The following is an 18,547-nucleotide window of genomic DNA, read 5'->3' as shown; positions in this document are numbered from 1 at the left end:
GAAGACCACCGCGCACCTGGGCCACCTCAAGACCCAAAATAACGTCGGGTCCGAGCACGACCGTTCTCAGGTCTTGGATGGCATCGGCTGCGACCTGGACACTCACAGACGCGCGTCGCGCCAACTCCTGCGGGAGCATCCAGCCCAGTCCTCCGCCACCCAGCACGTCCCCGATCCTGGTCACCCCTGCGGCCACAGCCCTCCTCTCCGCCAACCACTGAAAAGGACGGAGGGGCGGATTCCTGAGCAGCGGCTCTCTGACGATAGCCGCTACTCCTGACGGGGGAGAGCTGCGTCGCGAGGCGACCACTTTCCAGACTTTGATCAGGTCCTGGTAAAAGACGGGCAACGCCTGCAAGGAGCCACCGAGGCCCAGCTGTTCTATAAACAGGAGCTGCACGTCATAATTCAGGCCGTGCACCTGACGGAAGAAATACGTCATCAGGGCACACCATCTAGGAGGAGGCTCAACGTAGAGGTATCGCTGCAGGGTCTGAAGGCGGAAAGTCGCCACCTGTGTGCGTAGGCACACTAGCGCCTGACCACCCTCCCTAAGCGGGAGACTCAGAACCTCGGCAGCGACCCAGTGCAATCTTTTGTCCCAGAAGACGTCGACTAACAATCTCTGGATTCTTGTGACAAAGTCCGGGGGAGGGGTCAAAGTGACCAGCCGATACCACAACATGGCGGCGATCAGCTGGTTTATGACCAGAACTCGACCTCGGTAAGATAGCACTCGGAGCAGTCCTGTCCAGCGCCTCAGGCGAGCGGTGACTTTCGTCTCCAGTTCCTGCCAGTTTGCCGGCCAGGATTCCTCAGCGGGGCAGAGATGGACCCCCAGGTAGAGGAGGCTGGTCCTGCTCCAGGTGAAAGGCCTGAGCTCCTCGGGTAGGGGATCCATCTGCCACTGACCGACCAGGAGTCCAGAACATTTACCCCAGTTGATCCTGGCAGAAGAAGCGGCAGAGTAGACCTCCTGGCACTCGCGCATCCTCCGCAGGTCAGCCGGGTCACTAAACATAAGGAGCACGTCATCGGCGTAAGCCGAAAGGACCACCCCGATGCCCGGCCCGCGCAGAACCAATCCCGACAACCTCCTCCGCAAGAGGCGCAGAAAAGGCTCCACGCAAATAGAATACAACTGGCCAGACAAGGGGCAGCCCTGACGTACCCCTCTCCCAAAGCGAAGGGGCGCCGTCAGGGACCCGTTAACCTTCACTAGACACTCCGCGGCGGTGTACAGAAGTCGGATCCGGGCGACAAAATGCGTCCCGAACCCGAAAGCTCGCAGAGTTCCGAGTAAGTATTCGTGATCCACCCTGTCGAACGCCTTCTCCTGATCGAGAGACAGGAAGGCGCTCGACAGACCAGCCCTCTGGGAATGGTGTATGATGTCCCGGACCAGATGGATGTTATCATAAATGGTTCGGTCCGGGACGGTGTAGGACTGGTCAGGGTGGATCATGTGGTCCAGCACGGTGCCGAGCCGAGAAGACATGGCTCGGGCGAAGATTTTGTAGTCCGTGCTGAGGAGGGAGACCGGGCGCCAGTTTTTAAGAAGGCGGAGATCCCCCTTCTTCGGTAGCAGGGCAATCACGGCCCTGCGCCACGAAAGGGGCATCTCCCCGGTAGCAATGCTCTCCCCCAGGACCCCCGCGAAGTCGCTCCCCAAGACGTCCCAGAACGCCCTGAAGAACTCCACGGTCAGCCCGTCTAGTCCCGGGGTTTTGCCCCTAGAAAGACCGTCGAGTGCGCCGGTCAGCTCCCCCAGACTTATAGGGGAGTCGAGCTTTCCGGCGCACTCCGGGCCGACCTGCGGCAGGTCCTCCCACAAAACTCTGCAAGCTTCCTCACTGGACGGATCCGGAGAGAAAAGGGCAGTGTAGTAATCTCGGGCAATGGCCCTGATGCCCTCCGGATCCGAGACAAGTGATCCGTCGTCGGCCAGCAGCGTAAAGAGCTGCTTACGGACCCCGTGCCTTTTTTCCAGTGAGTAGAAGAAGGGAGAGCCACGGTCCATCTCCTTAAGGAAACAGATCCGCGACCTCACGAACGCGTCCCGAGACCCGACCAGTTGCAGGTCCCGCAGCGCGCCCTTCTTCTCATCGTACACCGACCGCAGGGCCGGGTCCGCGTCGGGCTGACGGAGACGTGCCTCCAGGTCGAGCACCTCCTTCTCCAACTCCTCGACCCTGGATTTGCGTCTCTTTGTCGACCCCTTCGCGTACTCGACAGAAAACTCGGACGTGAGCTTTGCCCACGTCCTACCATAGCCTCAAGGAGGGGAAGCCTCCCCGCTTCCTTCTCCAGCCGGCCCAGAAGCGACGGAACGAGTCCAGGAACCGCTGGTCTTCCAACAACAGGTTATTAAAATGCCAGTACGCGGACCCCGTCCGAGCGCAGAACGAAGTGAGCTCCGCCCACACCAGACGGTGGTCCGTGCACGGAACCTGCTGTATAGAAGCAGCCGGAACGCAGGACACGTACGCCTTCGAAACGTAAAGGCGGTCGAGTCTGGACGCTCCGACTCCAGGTGACACAAAGGTGAACACGCTGGAGTCAGGATGGAGATTTCGCCAGACGTCCACTAAGTCGAAGGACCTGACCAGGTCCCGCAACTTACTCACACCTCGCGTGCAGTGCGGGGTACCGTGACGGTCCCGGACCCCGAGGGTGCAATTGAAATCCCCCCCAAGGACGATGCACTCGCCAGCGTCGATGGAGCCGAGATGAGTGGACACTTCTTCAAAGAGGCTCGCTTGCTGCTGCGTGCCCAGGGGAGCGTACACATTCACAAAGTGAAGCACCGCCCCCCCCAGACGCACAGTCAGGTGCAGCAACCGGCCTGGCACTGGCTCCTTGACCCCCAAGATCTCCGGCTGAAAATGCGGGGCCAACAAGATAGCCACCCCGCCAGAATTGGAGGCTAGGTGACTCATGTAGACCCCCCCTCGCCACTCCAGGAGCCACGTGGCTTCGTCTCCCGGAACGGTATGGGTTTCTTGCAGGAAGCACAACGCATACTTCCCGTCCCTGAGGACCGAGAAGTTCTGGAACCTGCGCTGTGCAGCCCTGCTGCCGCGGATGTTGAGGCTGGCTATAGTCGTCTTCATTGTCAAAGGTACATCAAATCTTCACCTTAAGTCATTAAAAAAAAAGAAGAGGACTTTTTAGTCCTTCCTCTCCTTCAGGAGCCCAGCGAGAAACGTTTGGACCCTCCGCCACGCGTTCCTATCCAACTCAGGAGACTTGAGAGCCTCGCGAGTGGACCAGAACACCAGCGGAAAAGAATGCCACCGGTCCAAGGCCAACTGAACCCTGTCTCGGCGACCGCGATGACTCGCCAAAAAGTCCCGGAGTTCCCTTGGGGGGATGAGGGGGGAGTCAGTGGAGGGCACCAGGGGATCCACCGCCTCGCTTGAGAGCGACTCAGCGTAATCTCCAGCGCTCACCACGGACACCCCGTCCTCCTCCAGGTCGTCGCCTCCAGCTTCCGACCCCTCCCCCGCATTGAGTACGGGGGCTGATTCGGAGCTGCCAGCTGGCCCCACCTGTACCTCGATCCCACCCCCAGGATCAAGGCCAGAGGGGTCCTCTCTGGTCTCCTCTAAACGTTTTGGGTCAGAGGGCAGCGGCAGTTCTGATGCCCGCTCTCCTCCCCGCACCGGGTCGTGCGGGGAGCTCAGGACAAGCTCCTGACCTAAAACTAGGACGCCCGGTGCTAAGGTTTGGGAGGGAGCGGGAAGGCCTTCCTTTTCGCTGCCACCCAATGACCCGTTGACATTTTTTAAATTTTGAAAGTTGCAGTCCCCCGATGAGCCAGAAGGTACCTCGGGGGTATCGAGGGTCTCTGAGTCGGGCACCACCTCAAGGGAGGTGCCTTCAGTGACCCCCGAGGGGCCCTGTTCAGGGGACTGCAGCAGGTTGACAGGGGTAACAGTGGTGGGAGTCAGTGCAGGGGTTTTGAGTTCCCCCAGAGGACAGGGTGAGATTTTACTTGGCGGAGACGCCAACACCTCTTCATCAGGGGAAGGGACACACCCAACTTCTTCAGTTTGGGCATCACCCACCTCCTCCTCTGAAGCGTGACGTCTCTTCCGGGTCAGGCTGGGGGCTAGGGAGACCTCCATTTCCGAGGCCCCCTCCTCCTTGTCCAGCCCTCCCGGACACTCCACCCTCTGGGTTTTGGGTGTCAGATACCCCGGCTCGGGGTCCCGCGTCTCTTCCCCGCCGGCCCCGGGAGCACGCGCAGAAACGACGCCGGGCCCAGCACTCGGCGCCTTAGCACCCACGGGCCCGGGAGCACACGCGGACACGACGCCAGGGCCGGATGATGTCTTTTCCCCCGAGCCGGTGCTTGCAGGTGTTTGGGGGTTTTGGGGCGTTTCAGGGGCCGCCTCCAGGTTGCGGGTCTTCCTCCGTGCCTTCTTACGGCGCGGGGGCTCTCCGCCCGCCTCACCGGCAGCCGAGATGGCAGTGGCTGCCGGCGTCGCTTCCCCTTGCGGGGAGGGAGATGGAGTGGTGGCGGGGGAAGGAGGGGCGGTGCCAGCCGTGGCCGCTTGGGTGGGGCTCGTGGCCTTGGAGGCGGGGCAGTTCTTCCTCACGTGCCCCGCCTCCTTACAAGCATGGCACCGCACGCCCTCCACGGTCCAGAAGACCCGATAGGCGGTCCCCTCAAAATTGATAATGAAGGCCCCCTCCAGGCACTCCTCCCGGGCCAAGCGGACAAATACCTGGCGCCGGAAGGAGTACACATGGCGGAGGGCCGAGTCTTTGAGGCCGAGCGGGATTGGTGCAACCCCCGACCTGACCTCCCCCAATTTATTAAGGTGGGGGAGGAGGAGCTCACTGGATAGAATAGGCGGGACGTTCGAAATAATAATTCTCTGGGCGGTGGCCTCAAGGGGGTCCACCGCCAGAAAAGTCCCGCCCACAGTGAGTCCTTTTTGCAGGGCGAGGTGCACCGCCCGTTCGGACCTCAAGAAGAATATGGCCTTCCTATACATTTTAGAGGCCGCGACAATGGCTGAGGGGCCGACGACCCCAGCCATAGCCTTTACGCAGGCCTCTATTGTCATTTCAGGGTGAGCATAGCTCTTTACCCCAAGGGCCCTAGTCAGGAGGCGGAATGGTGACAGGGCAGCGGGAGCAGCTGGAGCCGCAGAAGCAACCACCCCCGCATAAGTTTTCTTTTTTTGAGGCCCTGCCACCGGTGACAAAACCGCCTCCACATTAGCCCTCGAGGGCCCAGCCACAGGCGATGGTGAATTGGCCTTTGGGCCAGAGCCACGCCCACCCCGGGAAGGATTGGCCATTTTGTTTTTTTTCTTTTTATATATTTTTTTTATATATATAGGGAGGAAAGGGGGTGGGGGAGAGAGGTAGAAACAACCTTCCCTCTTTTAGGCAGGAGAGGAGAGGAGGGAGAGGAGTAAAAGACAGGGAGGCACAGGAGGGAAAGAGGTAAATGTCCAGGTGGGTGTCCTCGATGGTGGATGGACGGTGGGTGGGGGCCTGATGTTCTTCAGGCAGGGGGAGGCGATGTCTTCACCAGCTATTGCTGGCCTTACTGGGAAAAGGGCAGGGTTGGGGGGAGGGGTGGCAGAAAGATGGTTTCAGCACACACAGACACCTCCCTCTCTTCCTTCCCCAACTCCTCTGGCAGTCTTCTTGCCTCCCCCTACAAAAACACAGTCCTTAATTGCCCCCACCTTAAACAAAAATACACAGTTCAGACACCCACCTAGGATGTTGTTTTTTAACTCAGTCCTGGCCTCCTGGCCTTCCTGTCCTGTATCAACAGCAGCAACTGTTCTCTTCTCTCCCTCTCTCTCCTTTGGCAGCACTGGAGGAGCAGCAGCAGAAGCACACAGCAGAAGCAACAACCCCAAAGGCAGCAGCAGAAACAGTTGAAACACTGAGGAGCAGCAACACCAACACCACACACCTTCTCTCCTCAGTATCAGGAAACCAACTGAATCCACAATTACCTTTCGAGATCGTTAAGAAAATGAACTCTTGATCTCTTGATCTTGGGGTTATAAACCCAGTACCATAACCACTTGGCTATTTCGGCCAAGCAAAGGCTACTGCACCTGGTATTCCCAGGCGGTCTCCCATCCAAGTACTAACCAGGCCTGAGTCTGCTTAGCTTCCGAGATCAGACGAGATCGGGCGTTTTCAGACTAGTATGGCCGTAGGCAAAAATGCATAAAGCACCTTGCCCTTATTGAGGATTGAACTCAGGACTCTCAGATTATGAGACTGACGCGCTGCCTACTGCACTAAGAAGATGTAACTCTTTCGGGTATAAACCTGTTTCCATCTGTTTTTTAGATGAAGTTACATTGTTTCATAGTTTGCCATTGTGAGATTTGAACACTTGATCTTGGGGTTATAAATCCAGTACCGTAACCACTTGGCTACTTAGGCCAAGCAAGTTAGGTAATAGTAGTTGCACAGCCTGGGCACGGGTGTTAATCACTTGTAAGTACAGTTCACTATTGTCAATATACTCCTAAGAATGTCACACTGCCTATGGCTCCTTGTTCTAATGAGTGTTCTTGTCACTCAGATGTGAATCCTTTCTGCACAGGATAAAAAGCAGGTGCTTCAGTCCATGGCCTCTTTCCTGTGCTCTGTGCGGCCTTCAGACAACAGTGATGGCCCAGCCTCACACTCCCTGGAAACATTACTGATGTCTGCACCTCAGCAGTGCTGGTCATTGCTGCCAGAATGTAATGGGCAGACGCCACAGAATTCACTCATACTCTCTGTGTATTCTCAGCACCTTTAAGGTGGAGCTGGCCCCCATCACACCAGCGTCTGTGACCAGTGATGCTGTGCACCAGCTCCTGAAGGGCTGAGGTGCTGAAGGCAGACACAGCATCAGAAGCATCTACAGTTTCATGGCTGCGTCTCTGAGATGGCTCTGATCATGGAGCGTAAGCGAGCTGCCCTCAGCCAGACAGGATCAGACATTCTCAGAGTTCATGTGAAGACCTATGGAGTGTCCTCACTGCATGTTGTCATCATCCTCCTGTGATTGAGCGACTATTAGGGCCTCCACTGCATGTCCATAACAGGAGCATTCTCACAGAGGGTATTGGCGCTGCCATAAGCCAGACTGGAGTCAGACGTTCACAACTGTGATGTGAGGATTGACTTGCACACCTCACTGCATGTTGTCATCATCCTCCACAAACCTGGCAGCTATAAGGGCCTCCCAAGTGCTCCTGCCTTGTCTACCAGTGCGAGAGCCTCATCCCCATTGTCGTTACCACCAAGGACCCCCTCACCCTCATCCCCATCGGCATCCTCCTCACCAGAGGAGATCTCCAGCTCCTCCACCTCCTCCTCAGCCAGCTCCTCTCCCCGTTGCAGTGCCAGTTTGTAAAGGGAGCAGCAGACGATGATGATGAGTGACATCCTCTGCGGACTGTATTGCAGGGCTCCACCAGACCAGTCCAGGCACCGGAACCGCATCTTCAGCATCTCAGTGGTCTGCTCCACCAAGTTGCGAACTGCTGCATGAGCCTCATTATACCGTCGCTCTGCTGCAGTCTGAGGCCACTACACGAGTGTCATCAGCCACGGCCTCTGCGGGTAGCCTATGTCCCCAAGGAGCCAAACCTGCAGCCTCTGTGGACCCTGGAAGACTGCAGCGATCTGCGAGTGACTCAGGATGTAGGCATTGTGCACACTCCCTGGAAACCATGCACATACCTGCAGGATGCATTTCTGGTAGTCACACACCAGCTGCTCGTTCAGTGAATGGAAGCCCTTACGGTTGATGAAGTCCACTGAGTGTAGCAATGGAGACCTGAGCACCACATGAGTGCAGTCAATCGCACCCTGCACCTGTGGGAATCCCGAGATCAGGGCAAATCCAATGGCCCTTGTATCCTGGCTGTCCCGGTCCCGGGCGAAATGCACAAAGTTGTGTGCCATGGAGAAGATGGCATCTGTGGCCTCATGGATGCATTTGTGGGTGGCGGATTGTGAAATCCCACAGAGTCACCTGTGGAGCCCTGAAAGGAGTCACTGGCATAGAAATTGAGTGCTGCAGTCACTTTCACAGCTCCTGGCAGTGGATGCCCTCCATGTCCCCTTGGCGCTAAGTCCTGCAGTAAGTGGCAGATGTGAGCCACCAGCTCCCTAGACATGTGAATTCATCGGTGACACTGATTCTCAGTCATCTGCAGGAATGGCAGGCGGCGTCTATAGACCCTGGGTGTCGCTAGGCGCCAACCAGCCATGTCTCGCTGTCACTCCTGGGCAGTGTGTGCGGGAGCCCCTGCTGCCCCTTCTTCATGAGGTTCCTGCTGCTGCCTTTGGGTGGCCAGATGCCTCAGTCACTCTCTCCATCTTCTACGGTTTCTATAGGCCATCAGGCATACAGCTAGGTCACCAGGATCCATGAGCCTGACGTGGTCCTCTTGCAGCATGAAAGAAAGAGAGACGTGGTTACCATGGCTGTACTTAGCACCTTTCCTGGCCCAGTGTGACCGCCCCTTAACGCTTCCAGGGAAGTACTGGTCACCCCTCGGATGGCCAGAGATGAGTTCGCTGCATGGCTGCCCTGTCAACCTGCTACATGGGGGACACTGGTCAAACCAGGATGCTGAGATTGCAAGGGACTGCGAGCACCTCCAGCAGTGACTGCTACATGGCCAGTGTTGGCGAGGAGATTGTATAACGTGTGCAGTCCAACTGCTCTGCGGTTCAATAAGGTGGCGATGGACTCAAAGCCTGTGCCACGGGGGTGGGGTAAGGTATGGAGCACTTGGTGACCCTTTGGTGCCTCCATATTGGGTGTCAGGCACATCAGAAGAACTGGAGGCTTGTCAGGAAGGGAGTGCAGAGGGAGCCATCAGGAATTGAGGAGGGTCAGTCATTAAAATCAGGTGGGAGGTGGGTTGACACAGGTAAACTGGATCCAGTAAATGGCAAGACACTTACCTTCTGCTGGGATCCAGCAGTCCTGGCCTCCCTTTAGCTGTTGGCTTTCCCGAGATCCGGGTGGAATTTAAAATTGAGATTAAATCTGAGGCATGAAGCATCGCCAGCATACTTAAATGACCAAATCATCTCCTGGGAATGGACAGGTTGCCACCCTCTGTCTTGCCTCTATTACGATTATACATGAGTGGATTCAAGGCAGATTATGTTGAAGTCTGAGATTTTTTAACAACTTTACATCACACCCGGCCCTAACCCACCTGGTCTTGTGCAGAAAACTTCCCTCTTAAATTCAAAGCAGCCCAAATGCTCCTACTTTCCTCACTAAGTGATTGAATAACAGGAAAGATAAAGAACTTGCCTCATAAATAGTGATTTCCATGTACTCAGGATGTCCCATTAGGCTTCATAGCCAGTGAATTACTTCTAAAGTATGTGTTGGGTGGGAGCAGTGGGGGCGGGGGTGGGGAAGTGGTAATTATCATCTTCACCATTTCAGCAACCAGATGATGAAGTGGATTACTCACTAATGGAAATATAAATCTGGCATGTGCATATCACGTGGGTGATCTCTCCACCTGTTCACCACCCAAGTACTGAGGGTGAAAATTACTGCACTGTTGTTACGTAACCAAATACAGCAATCAGTTTGGACACAGAAAGGTCCCAAAACAGCAAAATAAATAATCTGGTTTTTTTGGTGTTGGTCGAGGGAAAAACATTGGCCAGGAAAACTCCTGTTTTTCTGTGAATAATGTCATAGGATCTCTTGCATCCCCCTGAACATGCAGGCAGGACCTCAATTTATCATCACATCCAGAAGCTAGCAACTCTAACAATGAAGCAACCCCTCCTTTATTTGCCAGCCGGGTCTGTCTCCAGAGTATCGGGATATCGTGCCAGTCTTGAGCTTGCAGGATGCAAGGTTGGGCCTATTTGGCACCTGCAGCTTGCGGGACTACTGAGTGAACTCCACCCGTCAACTCCCCGATAGTTAAAATCTACTCCAAATAATGTTTCAGAGTATCAACTATTCAATGACTGAACTATTCACAACACTTGGAAAGATGTCCAGCAATATTCTCTCACATTCAAAGTTGATGTTAAACCATTGCAGGTTTATCATTAATACACGAATATACACACACACACACACGCACACTTCTTCAAATTGTCCTACAGGAAAATGTCATGGGATTTGAGGGTGGCAAAAGTAAAGTTCTGACCAGACATATTCTGCCTGCACAGTAATGGAACTATTATAATTAGCACCAGCAAGGAGATGACAATAATCAGTATTGGTTATTACCAGGCAACTTTGCAGGAAGAACATGCATCCAGATACCAGGGGGAGAATTTTCAGCACGTCGGGCAGGCTATGCAGGAGTGGGCACAGGCAGGTGCAGAGCTGATCGCCACCCGCAATCAGCTCCGCGCTGCCATTTTAATTAAGGCCTGCCCAGCGTGAATCACGGCTCCCGAGAACAGCAGGAGGGGGCGGGTGGCGGCAGGATTGCAATGGCCGCCGGGTCCAATGGCGACCCTGTGGCCTGTTTATAAACCGTACAGGCAGCCTTGCAAAGGCTGGCACCAATGGCTCACACAAGGGTCCCTGATAGAGCTCTTGGAGATCAGGCCAGGCAGGAGGGCAGTTTGGCGAGGCATTGTGCCCTGAGATTCTCAGAGAAGTGCCTCGCTGCCCTCCTTGAGGAGGTGGCAGTATGGCATGAAATCATCGTGCCAAGAGACAGGAGGAGGAGGCCCCCCCCCCGCCGACATGATGAAACGTGCCTGGGAAGAGGTGGCAGACAGGGTCAGTGCAAACGATGCGGTGAGACGCACCTGGGTTTAGTGCTGCAAGTGGTTCAACGACATCTTGCGGTTGGGAAGGGTGAGTACCAAGTTGGCATGGGTCACAGCACAGCAATTAGGTTGGCACTCCCTGGCACTCCCTCCCCAACTCTGAGTTACTGCATTGAATCATTCATGGGATGTGGCCTTCGCTGGGTGGGCCAGCACTTATTGCCCATACCTAGCTGCCCCTGAGAGGGTGGTGCTGAGCTGCCTTCTGTATCCGCTGCATGTGGTGCTGTTTTGGGGCCACCACAAGGATCTGCACCTAGACGCAGTGCTGGAATGCAGAAACATTTCAAAGTCAGGCTGCTGACTGACTGGGAGGGGAACTTCCAGGTAGTGGGGCAGCCATCCATCTGCTTGGCCTTCGAGGTGGCAGTGCTTCCTTGCTATAGATTTTGATACAGTATGAGTGGGTTTGGAAGATCTTAGAGTGTGAGTGGCAAATGTGATGGAGGCAGCATCTGGGCAAGGGGGTCAGCCCTGGCTGCTTGGAGTGAGTGTATGGTGGCTCCGGGGTTACGAATCGGATGAGCCCTGCAATGTTTCACTCAGGTGGAGGTGGCAGGGCTGCAATGGCAATGCAGGTACAGGGTGGACTAATCAATGCTCCTCTCTCCTTTCAGGAGAAAACAGCACACAATAATATAGAGGGGCTGCAGACTGGCGGAGGGCAGCCCCACCTTCTCATCATCACCAGATATGAAAAGGAGGCACTCAAGCTGGAGAGGCACCAAGCACCCAGGTCAACCGGCCGCGGTGATGTTGTGCTGCCACTGGGAGGTAAGAGTGCCGTGCACTGAGATCACAATGTCTGTCAGTACAAATGTTCCACTGTTGACTATATATTGATTTTAGCCTCCAACATGGGATCCCCATTGATAATGGAAGGAGGAGCGCATCCTGATCCGGGTGTCAGGCATGCACACTAACAGTGTTAACAACTTCTACTAATCAAATGTCCTTGATCTTCCTTTCAGCCTCACCAGAACATGCCCACACTCAGGAGGCAGAGGGACTGCTGCTGACCCCTGAGGGCCCAGAAGAGATACAAGAGTGTCACATCATCTCAGCCAGGCAGGCACCAGCGCAGATACCAGCACTTCGGTAAGGATAAGATGGTCGGCTAGCGTCCCGGGGCACAGTGGTGAGGGCACTTCGCACTTGCTTGAGGTGCAGGAGGAGACAGAAGGTTCCCAGGGCACCGGCAGTCGAAGGACTGCTGGGAACCAGGAATATGCTCAGTTGGTGACTGATGATGTGCCTCTGGAGTCGTCCCTAAGGCAGCAAATGCTGGAAGTCCAGCAGGGTCTGTGGGAGGATCTGACAGAGATGAGGGTGTGTGTGCCATGGTCTCCGTGATGGAGGGATCCATGCAGAGCATCAGCAATGCAATGACCCTCATGGCCGAGAGCAATGCCTCCTCCATGGAGAGAGTGGCGACTTTCGTGGAGGGGATCCGCCAGGAGAACAATCAGGGCCTCCTGGGGATGCACTCGGACCTGCAACCCTCACAGAGGCATTGACCTCAGCTGGTCAATGTCAATGTGGGAGATGGATTGGGCACCCAGTATCCCAGCTAGGTGCCCATCCATCAATGGTGATCAAGGAGGTCCGAAGCAACCTCATATTGGTGCACGAGCTGCCTGTCATCTCTGCGGGCTCCTCTCAGGGCACTCCAGATGTGGGCAGCAGCTCCTCCGCCCCTCTGCCAGTGACCGTGGCATCCGATGAGGCTGCGGCAACTGGGGAGGTGCCAGCCATGCCACTGGTCAGTCCCTCCCAGGCTGGGCCATCACAGGCTCCACGGGCCAGAAGATGTCTGCCAAGGTCATCGAGGCCAACAGGACAGCAGAGTCAGCAGGCTGTCTCAGATGCCGGTGCCAGTGAGGGGGCAGCACCTAGACGTAGCACCCGCAAACATAAACGTAAATCACCTTAAGCACAACATGGGCTTATCACTGGTGGTTTTCTGCTGCCCTCGAATTAGTTGATTATTATTCGTGTGCAACTCAACACCCCTGAATGAACTTTCATTTCTGCTTTGTTTTATGAAAACATTAAATGCTGTAGATCTGAACAAGCCTCTGGGTTCTTCATTAGTTCTGCAGGTGTAGGGGAACCCATGATGTTATGAGTGACTTGTTTGTCATTGAGCTTTATTGACAAGGCACATAGTTAATGTTCCTGACCAGGCAAATGTTACTCATAGGTATTGAGTATGGAACCTGCAGCCCTAGAATGTGTTGGAGGTCCATCTGTGGTGGGCTAGCTGAAGGAGCATTGGATCAAAGCCTCCTGAGTGTCCCTGCCTCCCTGGAGGTTGTCTGGGTCAGCGACCATCTCCTCAATGTTCTCCTCAGCGTGATCATCCTCGGACTCACTACTGGACTCATTGTGTGCAGTCAGAGCATCTGCGTCTACATCTTCTTCCTCCACTTCGTCCCCCCTTTCCAGCGCCAGATTATGGAGAGTGCAGCATGCAACCACTATCAGTGACACACGATCTGGGGGGTACTGGAATGCATCCCCTGAGTGGTCCAGGCATCGGAAGCACATCTTGAGAAGACCGATGGTTCTCTCCACCACAGCCCTTGTGAAGGCGTGGCTCCTATTGTACCGATGCTCAGCTTCTGTTCTTGGATGGCGGAGAGGCGTCATGAGTCACCTTCTGAGGGGATAGCCCTTGTCACCCAGCAGCCATCCATCAAGCTGGGCCGGAGCACTGAACAGCCCCGGCACCTGGGAGTGTCTGAGGATGTAGGCGTCGTGGGAGCTGCCTGGGTACCTTGCACAGACTTGTAGAATCAGCATCCTGTGATCACACACTATCTGCACATTCATAGAGTGGAAGCCCTTCCTGTTGACGAAGGCACCGGGCTCACCTGCTGGTGCCTTGATGGCCAAATGTGTGCAGCCACTAGCACCCCGGACATGGGGGAAGCCAGCAATGGCCGCGAAGCCTCTGGCTCGCTCGGCCTGACTGGCCTCGTCCTTATGGTAATGAATGAAAGTCAATGCATGCCTGAACAAAGCTTCTGGCACCAGCTTGACATAACTGTAGACAGCTGATTGGGAGACTGAACAAAGATCACCCACCGACCCCTGGAAAGAGCTGGAGGCATAGAAGTTGAGGGCAGCCTTGACCTTCAGCGCCACTGTCATGGGGTGTCCACCCAAACAGTTGGAGCTGATCTCAGGGCCGATCACCTGACAGATGGAAATCACTGTCTCCCTTGAGAGACTGAGCCTCCTTTGGCACTGCACCTCAGACATATTGAGGTAGCTGCATTGCCGCCTGTAAACCCTGGCAGCAGGATAGTGGCATCTTCTGTGGTCCCTTCCACCTTGCACTTCCTGTTGGCCCTGTGCCCCTTGTGCCTGCACCTGTCCTCCCATAGGTCGCTCCCCTGGAGGCTGGATATGGACTCCTGGCCTCCTCCCCTTTCTGGCCCTCTCTTCCTCCTCAGAGGAGATGCCTCCAGTGGCGACCACAATCCCCATTCCCAGGGTAAGGGAAGGCTGCCTGAAACCTGCAAGACCCCAAGAATGATGTTCACTCCAGAGTCCTGACCTGAAGCCTGTTATTCCAGTGCAAGCAGCTGTGAAGAGATTTGAAGTTGTCCTGTTCACACAGGCAAGTAGCAGTAAGTTTAAAAAGTAAAGTGCTAACAACTCGCACTCCCGATCCCACTCGCACTCCCGTGCCCTTTTAACCTGCCTGTGAATGAAGTTTTTAAAAATGTGACCAGCGCGTAGCGCCTGTGTGACACTCTGAAAATTGCAGGGGCTGCTAGTGATCGCTGTCAATTGCTGACTCAAGGGCCTTAAGTGGCCCATTAATTAATAATATTGTGATGTTGCGTGGTGACATCATTTTACATGTACAGAACTGGACTTGGTGCTGGGGTTGGCATTGGACTGGGTGGTGGGGTAGGGTACTGGACTTGGTGCTGGGGCAGGATACTGGACTGGGTGCTGTGTTAGGCTATTGGACTGGGTGGTGGGGTAGGGTACTGGACTGGGCATTGGGCTTAGCTACTGGACAGAGTGTGAGGGTAAGCTACCTGACGGGATGCTGGGGTAGGGTAATGGACTAGGTTTTGGGGTAGCGCACTGGACTGGGTACTTGGGCAGGTTACTGGATTGGGTGCTGGGGTAGGTTATTGGACTGGGTGCTGGGGTAGGGCACTGGATGGGGTGCCAGAGTAGGGTACTGGACTGGGTGCTGGGGAACAGTAGAGGACTGGGTACTGTTCTAGGGTAATGGACTGGGTACTGGGGTAGGGTTTTGGAATAGGTGCTGGTGTAGGGTACTGGACTGGGCGTTGGGGTAAGCTACCTGACGGGGTGCTGGGGCAGGGTACTGGATGGGGTGCTGGGGCAGTGTACTTGACTGGGCTCTAGAGTAGGATACTGGACTGGTGCTGGTGTAGGGTACTGGACTGGGCGTTGGGGTAAGTTGCTAGACTGGGTGCTGGGGCAGGGTAATGGATGGGGCGCTGGGGCAGGGGACTGGACTGGGTGCTGGGGCAGGGTACTGGATGGGGCGCTGAGGAAGAGTAGATGACTGGGTACTGGTGTAGGATACTGGACTGGATTCTGGGGCAGATCCTGGAATGGGTGCTAGAGTAGGGTACCGGACTGGGTGCTGTGGTAGGGTACTGGGCTGGGTGCTAGAGTAGGCTACTGGACTGAGTGTTGGGGCAGGGCACTGGACTGGGTGCTGGGGAAGAGTAGAGGACTGGGTGCTGGCGTAGTATACTGGACTGGGTGCTGGGGCAGGTACTGGGCTGGGGTACTGAAGCAGGGTACTGGGTTGGGATGCTGCAGCCAGCACTGCATGGGGTGCTAGGGCAAGGGATTGGACTGAGTGTGGGGTAGGGTACTGGACTGGGCGCTCGGATAGGCTTCTGGATTGTTGCTAATGTAGGTTACTGGACTGGGTGCTCTAATAGGGTACTGGATTATTGCTGGGGTAGGTTACTGGACTGGGTGGTGGGGCAGGTAACTGGATTGGGGGCTCGGGCAGGGTACTGGACTAAGCGCTCGAGTAGGGTACTGAATTATTGCTGGGATAGGGTATGAGACTGGGTGTTAGGGTAGGGTACTGGTCTGGATGCTAGGGCAGGGTTCTGGACTGGGTGCTGAGGCAGGATCCTGGACTGTGTGCTGGGGCAGGGTAATGGACAGGGTGCTGGGGCAGGGTACTGGATTGGGTGCTGGGGAATGTGCTGGACTGGGTGCTTGCGTAGGGTATTGGACTGGTTGTTGGGGCAAGGTACTGTCTGTGAAGAGTGTCCTGCAGTCAGCATTGCGGTGAAGCAGTTTGGGAAGAGCATCCTGCAGCCAGCATTGCGGTGAAGCAGTCTGGGAAGAGTGTCCTGCAGTCAGCATTGCGGTGAAGCAGTCTGGGAAGAGTGTCCTGCAGTCAGCATTGTGGTAAAGCAGTCTGGGAAGAGTGTCCTGCAGTCAGCATTGCGGTGAAGCAGTCTGAGAAGAGTGTCCTGCAGCCAGCATCGCAGTGAAGCAGTCTGGGAAGAGTGTCCTGCAGTCAGTTCTTGTTGAAAATAACAAGAGGGACATCACAAGACTCTGCGAGAGAGCGGTGGAGAAATCAGAACCAGCACAAGTGCAGGGAAGCTTCAAAAAGTGATGTCAGCACAAAGGTGAGAGCTGATTGGTGAGGAGTAGGTAAGTGTTTTTCTCCAGTTTTTTTCTCCAATTTTTCTCCAGTTTAAAATAGATTAAGCTAAGGGAAGGTAAGGGTTCTAGTTTTTATTTAAAGTACATAAATAATTTAACATTTTTTACTGTATTTAACTTAAAGTAAGGGTTTTCTTTCAACTAGAGGCATGGCAGGGGAGCTCAGTCCCTGTTGTTATGTACCGCCTGCAACATGCGGGAAGTCCTGGATGCTCCTTGCGCTCTGACCGACCGTGTGTGCAGGAAGTGCCAGCAGCTGCAGCTACTTGAGCTCCGAGGTTTGGAGCTTGAGCAGCAGCTGGAGGCACGGAGGTGCATCCGCGAGGCTGAGAGTTTCGTGGATAGTACGTTCTTAGACGTGGTCACTCCTCAGCTTACGGAAGTGCAGCCAGAGAGGGAATGGGTGACCATCAGTTAGAAGAAAGGTGTCAGGCAGGTAGTCAGGAAATCCCCAGGGTGCATCTCGCTCGAGAACAGTTTTTCTGTGTTGGAAAACGGTGAGAGTGACGGTTCCTCTGGGGAGTGCAGCCACACTCATGGCACTGTGAGTGGCTCAGCTGCACAATGGGGGAGGAAAAAGAGAGGAAGAGCAATAATGATAGGAGACTCGACAGTAAGGGGAACAGACAGGCGTTTCTGCGGCTGTAGATATGACTCCAGGTGATATGCTGCCTCCCTGGTGCGAGGGTCAAGGATGTCACTGAATGGCTGCAGGGCGTTCTAAAGGGGGAGGGCAAATAGACAGAGATCATGGTACCAACGACATAGGTAGAACGAGGGATGAGGTCCTGAAAGCAGAATTTAGGGAGCTTGGAAACAGATTAAAAAACTGGACCTCAAAGGTCTGAATTACTTCCAGTGCCACACGCTAGTGAGTATAGAAATAGGAGGTTAGTCCAGATGAATGAGTGGTTGGACAGATGGTGCAGGAGGGAGGGCTTTAGATTTCTGGGACATTGGGGCCCTTTCTGGGGGCGGTAGGACCTGTACAAGGCAGACGGGTGCCAGCTGAACCAGAAGGGGACCAACATCCTTGCGGGGAGGTTTGCTATTGTCATTGGGGAGGGTTTAAATAACTTGGCAGGGGGATGGAATCCTGAGAGGGGTTCAGCAGGGGGAGATGCACAGCCAAAATTAGAAGAGAGAGTAAGTGAGTCTGGAAGGCATGGAAATTATAGGCCAGTTAAGGCACAAGGGAGTTTGTCAAGATTGGATGGTATTTATTTTAATGCAAGGAGTCTGACGAATAAGGCAGATGAGTTGAAGGCACAAATTAACACATGGAAGTATGATGTCATTGCTGACACAGAGACCTGGTTAAGAGAGGGGCAGGATTGGCAGCTCAATGTCCCAGGATATAGGGTCTTCAGGCGAGACAGGGAAGGAGGTAAAAGAGGAGGGGGTATCACAATATTGATCAAGGAATCAATTACAGCAGTAAGGAGGGATGACATCTTAGAAGGCTCCTCAAATGAAGCCATATGGGTAGAACTGAAAAACCAAAAGGAGCAAGAACGTTGCTGGGAGTGTACCATAGGCCCCCAAACAGTCAGAGAGAAATAGAAGCGCAGATATGTAGGCAAATTTTAGAGAAGTGTAAAAATAATATGGTAGTAATAGTGGGGGATTTCAAATTTCCCAACATTCACTGGGTTAGTCATAGTGTGATAGGTTTAGAGGGAGCAGAATTCTTAAAATGCATCCAGGAGAGCTTTTGAAACCAGTACATAGAAGGTCCTAAAAGAGAGAGGGTGTTCCGAGACTTAATTTAAGGGAATGAAGCCGGGCAAGTGGTAGAGGTACCAATGGGGGAGCATTTTGCAGAGAGTGATCTTAACTCAATTAGATTCAAGGTTGCTGTGGAAAAGGGCAAGGATGGGCCAGAAATCAGAGTTCTAAGTTGGAGAAAGGCCAATTTTAATAAGATCAGATAATGATTTGGACTGGGAGCAGCTACTTTTAGGTAAATCTGTGTCAGAGCAGTGGGACTCATTCAAGAAGGAAATAGGGAGAGTACAGTGCCAAC

At 54.5% G+C, this 18,547-nt stretch overlaps 1 non-coding gene across 1 annotated transcript; it reads right to left on the bottom strand.

The window, feature by feature from the left end:
* Positions 1–6,083: 6,083 nt before the first annotated feature.
* Positions 6,084–6,202, bottom strand: LOC121285641. The gene has a single exon (XR_005944732.1). It is a non-coding gene; the product is annotated as a 5S ribosomal RNA (ribosomal RNA).
* Positions 6,203–18,547: the final 12,345 nt, after the last annotated feature.

The sequence above is a fragment of the Carcharodon carcharias genome, chromosome 1, assembly GCF_017639515.1.
Source record: "Carcharodon carcharias isolate sCarCar2 chromosome 1, sCarCar2.pri, whole genome shotgun sequence".
Classification (NCBI taxonomy): Eukaryota; Metazoa; Chordata; class Chondrichthyes; order Lamniformes; family Lamnidae; genus Carcharodon; species Carcharodon carcharias.
The sequence above is the reverse complement of the archived record's forward strand: the minus strand, read 5'-3'. Positions and strand labels throughout refer to the sequence as shown.